The sequence below is a fragment of the Triturus cristatus genome, chromosome 8 (genome assembly GCF_964204655.1).
Source record: "Triturus cristatus chromosome 8, aTriCri1.1, whole genome shotgun sequence".
Classification (NCBI taxonomy): domain Eukaryota; kingdom Metazoa; phylum Chordata; class Amphibia; order Caudata; family Salamandridae; genus Triturus; species Triturus cristatus.
In genome coordinates, this window is record NC_140591.1 from 796,487,019 (window position 1) to 796,491,503 (window position 4,485).

The following is a 4,485-nucleotide window of genomic DNA, read 5'->3' on the forward strand; positions in this document are numbered from 1 at the left end:
AGAAACAAAAATTTTCAAAACAATGGACATACCAATACCAGTTACAACAACCTATTCAGTAATTCTAAGATCCACATATACATCCACTCATTCACCAACAGTCCTATACAGTCACTCATACATGTACTCACTCATCATATGTACTCATACACCTATACATCCTGTTATATAACGTCATTCATTCATAGAGTTACTCACACACATAGTCACTCATGCTAATAAAGAATCAATCATCCATGTACTTGCATATACAGTTATACACACACCACCACACTTACTTCTACAGAAACTTACACATACTTAGTCTTTTAAACAATCACTTATAGAAACACATACTTATTCATACAGAGACTCTTCCAATGTCTCACTCTCACATATACTCACTTATATACACCAATAGTCACATATACTAGTTTAAAACATATGTAGTTACTCATAAAGACACTATTGAGACAGTCATTCACTCACTAACACACCCATGCACACACTCATCCACCCATACAGTCCTGCACGCATGCTGTCTTCAACACATACAAACAGTGAGTCACTCCTTCATGCACCTATGCACTACGTAATACCCCCCACCGAACCATACAGACACTCAGACACTCATACTGATACTCAAAAAAACTACTAATAACCCATATAGACCCTCATGTAGCTACTCACCAACCCATGCAGCCACTTATACACAAAGTGAGAGACTGATACAGATATTTACATATTTAAACATTACTCACTAAGCCATGTATTCACTAAGATACACTTAATCAGTCAGTTATACAATCAATTTTTCAAAAACAAATCATCCATTTAGACACTTATATACCCATTTATTCTTCCATCGACCTTGAGATATACATATATAAAACATGTAATTTTCAGAAAAACACACATTCACTGGATGATGTCAACAGTGATGTCATCAGTGATGTCATTTGAGATGTCATCAGTGATGTCATGAGTGATGTAATATGTGACGTCATCAGCAGTGCATTGCGGCCGCGCGAGTTATAGTTAGCTGAACTAACTATAACGGGGACATTTCAATGGTTTTGTACGAGTGAAAAGGCCAGCTAACCATAACGCCCCTGAAACCTATGTTTTTTTCAGTGAATATATATACATATATATATATATATATAGTACCTACTGGCGGTCGCCAGTAGGTAGATATAGTTAGGACCTATTTTCCATAGGAAATTCGCAACATTCTATTTGGAATAACGTTGGCGCCTGTTTACGAATCTTCGCTAAATTTTCCAAACTTTTAGCCATCTCCGGTCCGCTCCTATCCAGAAAATGTCACGGTGATTCGTCAAGCGGGGGCTGAGAAAAAAGGGGGGTGCAAAAACGCATTTTCCCCATGCATTTTCCCATAGGACCTGTTGATGCAGCTACATCCCGAACTGCTGAACGGAATTACACCAAATTTGGCAAAGAGGTAGTCCTCAGTTCAGACTCGTGCCTTTTGCTTAAATGGTGTAAATCCGTTCTGTAGTTTCTGAGAAAATTAGACTAAGAAAGATAGATATATCTATGGCCTCGGAGTATCCGCGCACCCTCCCCGCACCCAGCGCGCGCCCTGCATTGCACGAGCTGTATTCTACTTGGCTGTCAACACTCCAGATCAGGATGTGTTGGGAGCCATATTGTGCCTCAGTAGAACCGAGGCACAAGAAACCTATAAAACAAATGCGAAAAACGCGACAAGGGGGCAGGGTAGAAAGCACCTGACCCCCTAGGCCTGCTTAGGGTGTCCCACAAGGACCCCCAGGGCCAAAAAAAGCCTTTTGTTAAAAAAACAATTCAGCTTGTCAGCGAGGAGTTAGGACTGTCCAAAATAATATCAGGTCTGATGTCCTAAGTGCTGCTGCGTGCCCGAGGCACTAGGCTTTTTTTCTAAAGTCTACCTGCGCCTCGCTAAGAGGTGCTGTTGTGTTGGGTGCTGTGGACCCCATAAGCTGTTATATGTGGAGATGTGTGAACACAAAATGTCCTTACATCATGGATCGTACAGTACACTGACGGCACCAGGCTGGGGCGTGCGTAGGAGCAGCACCGCCCTGCAACAGTATTTGCACTTAATTAGCACTTCTGACTAGAGGTGATGTTTGCTCCTCCTAATTCATTAACCCAACGACTCGTTGGTGCTGTGCTGTCTGTTCAATGCCGGGGGTGGAGCACATGGGGTGTTGGCGTGGGCTCTCTCCAAAGCTGAAATGTGGCAAGGTGAAGTCATTTGCCGCATGTACTTATCTTAAATGCAGACCAGGAGCCATGCTTGTTTCTAGCTGTCTTGCCTGAAGATAAACCCAGTAGAGGTTGTCTCCCCACCTCCAGTCCAGGATATTTGGGGGCAGACATTAGTGTGTTGTTTGCTGGTCTGTTCAGTGCGCAGCTTCCACGTGCATGACAATCATAGCGCTGCAAGAGAGGCGCTTCGCAGCTCCGATGAAAGAACTGACGGCTCCTGACATGACGTGATAGGGCGGAGAGAGGGCATTTATTTACCACAGCATATCGGAGTGTGAACATAGCCTGCAGGTACAAACCGGCTGCAAGAAACATCACGCTTTCAACACACTACACGAACAGCAACAAAACACATGCAATAATTATGTTTATGAAATATAGTACAGCCAGGGATGGGTTATTTCTGCATTGTCCTTATTTAATGTATAGTGACATAAGGACAAGTTAGGGCCTCACAGAATACCCAGTATTGTGTCAAGTTCTGGGCTTGAACAAGTTGCCTGTTAGTTTCAGGATACCTCCCTATTGGCTGCACCGGGAAAATACCTTTTGGCTTAGAAGGAGTGAAATTAATTCATGCCGTTGCTATGTTTGGACATTATGTGAACCTGGGCATATTGAAATTAAATGTATACGTACATATATAAATGGACGTGCGCCTTTGCTAAAAAAGCATCGGGAGCACACCCTTTTGTTAAATCAGAATATTGGTCACGACGTAATGTCAAAGGGGCGTCCAAAAGTGCAGGCGTTCCCGTGCGCTCACCTTTGCACTAAGCATGACCCATCGGTCAAAATACAATAAATAGCTTGAAGTCGTGCGCCAATTAAGATTGGAAACGTCACTTTTTTTATATAGTCCTCCTAAATGCACACTGATCACTGGGAAATGCTGTTTGAGGGGAAAGGAGTAACTCAGTTGGAGCGCACTGCTGCAAGGACTATCACTGCAGCATCGCCCTCCTCCAGGTGAGCTTCTGAGACGAGTGACAATCACTTTGTGTCCTCCTTTTTCCAAGGTCTTTCGTACCAGTGAGGAAGGTTGGAATAGGCCTTCCCGTTGCTGCCTTTTAAAACCCACCCTGCGTACAAGTGTATTGTTAGGCGACTGTTGTAGCTGATTCGCCTACGATCACACAGTTTGGTTAAGCGGGCAAGGTCTCAAACTGGGTGACTAAATGTAGATGATGATCAGCATCCACAGTGCAAACTAATCCTCCTCTATGCTCATCATCCTCTATCCCCCTCAGCCCCACCCAAATCGCCTGCAATTCATTTGCCAAGAATGACAGCTTTTAGTTAAAGGGTGAACGTTTCAGCTGTCGCTCAATGAAGGGGATGTTTAGCATCCACACTGGGAACTGAGCGACCTCCAGATCTTCCCAATCGCCTGCAGGTATTCAGAACGGAGGTGGACGTATATTTAGTGAATCGGCCAAGATCACAATGTTTAGTGAAGCATGAAATTGCCCAGGCGGGGTCAATCCCTGTAGAGGGCGTCTAGCATCCACACTAGGAACTAACATCCTCTAGGGTCCCCCCTCCCCATATATCTGCAGGTATTAGAACACATAGGCATGCATGTTTTGCCCAGGATCACATAGCTGCACGAATAGGGACAAACTCACCATAGAGGATGTTCAGCATGGAGGGCCGCATGACCAGGAACACCAGCAGCATGTCCGTGATGGCCAGGGACATCAGGAAGTAGTTGGCGGTGTTCTGGAGCTTCTTCTCCAAGAGCACGGCCATGATCACCAGGATGTTGCCAGCAATGGTCAGCACGATGACCAGCGCCGTCAGCAGGGCCAGCCAGTTCTTGTCGGGAGCGGGCAGCCTGCCCTCAGAGGTCAGGTTGCTGAGGTTCCGGGGCCCCGCGGTCCAGTTGAGCAGCTCGGCCGCCGTGCCCTGGCTGGTGCCCGCCTCCTTCTCATAGAGCCCCCGGCCGTCCTGGCACAGCTGGATGAGAGAGCTCATGCTCAGGTTCCCAAAGTTTTCTGTGCACACAATGTCCATGGCTAAGCCCGAGCTCTGCGAGGAGATGATGTGAAAAAACATCAAGGTTTTACTTTCCTCCAACATTTGGGTTCAGTGACCCCCGGAGCGGTACCAGGCAGGCATCGGAATGGGTGTCAGCCAGAAGCTCCCTATTGAGCGGACACCGTTGCGCTATCAGAAGCAACTTGCACATAAAATGGGGGCACACAAGCACTCCATAGCCCTCCTGTG

At 46.0% G+C, this 4,485-nt stretch overlaps 1 pseudogene; it reads right to left on the reverse strand.

Annotated features, from left to right (window-relative positions):
* Positions 1 to 3,852: 3,852 nt before the first annotated feature.
* On the reverse strand, positions 3,853 to 4,272 carry LOC146805097 (5-hydroxytryptamine receptor 2A pseudogene; annotated as a pseudogene).
* Between the last annotated feature and the right edge of the window lie 213 nt (positions 4,273 to 4,485).